Source organism: Lucilia cuprina, chromosome 3 (assembly GCF_022045245.1).
Source record: "Lucilia cuprina isolate Lc7/37 chromosome 3, ASM2204524v1, whole genome shotgun sequence".
NCBI lineage: Eukaryota > Metazoa > Arthropoda > Insecta > Diptera > Calliphoridae > Lucilia > Lucilia cuprina.
The window spans coordinates 30,214,687-30,215,632 of NC_060951.1; positions in this window are offsets into that span (position 1 = coordinate 30,214,687).

Here is a 946-nt window from a genome sequence, read left to right on the forward strand (position 1 = left end):
GCAACACTTTTGCGTATACACATTTTTTCTTGATACTTTTTTTTCTTTTAACGTTTTATTTCAACATTTTAACACTAATTTTTTATTGATATTTTATTAAAAACTCTTAAAACACTTAATATTTTATAATAATTTAAACACTTTCACTAAATTTATACACAGATATGTATGTATTCTTATTACGAAACGAACGACGGATTAGTACATCTAATTTTATTAGCGGCCGAGAGTGAACTAAAATTATTTAAGGAAATATTTATTTACTGAAGGAAATGTCACTCCGATGGGAAATTAATAAATAAAGGGATTTTATAAATTAAGTTAATGGGAAAACTTGGCAAATAAAAGATGAATGAATATCACTAAAGGATTTGTTAAAAAGACATAGCCCCGTATTCAAAAAGTTATTAAATGTTTATTTATTACGCACATTTTCTATAGAGTAAACCATTATTAACTTTATTAAGCATTTATGATTATAGGGGGTAGAATTTTGGCCAAATAAAGATTTATTTTTAAGGGAAAATTTTCTTTTAAAAATGTCTAAATGTCTATTTTCATAAAAATTTTTCACTAAATTTGTCCTTTTTTAGAAAATTTTCACAAAATTTCTCCTTTTATAGAAAATTTTTGCAAAATTTCTCTTTTTATAGAAAATTTTTTGCAAAATTTCTCTTTTTATAGAAAATTTTTGTAAAATTTCTCTTTTTATAGAAAATTTTTGTAAAATTTCTCTTTTTATAGAAAATTTTTGTAAAATTTCTCTTTTTTTAGAAAATTTTCACAAAATTTCTCCTTTTATAGAAAATTTTTGCAAAATTTCTCTTTTTATAGAAAATTTTTGCAAAATTTCTCTTTTTATAGAAAATTTTTGTAAAATTTCTCTTTTTATAGAAAATTTTTGTAAAATTTCTCTTTTTATAGAAAATTTTTGTAAAATTTCTCT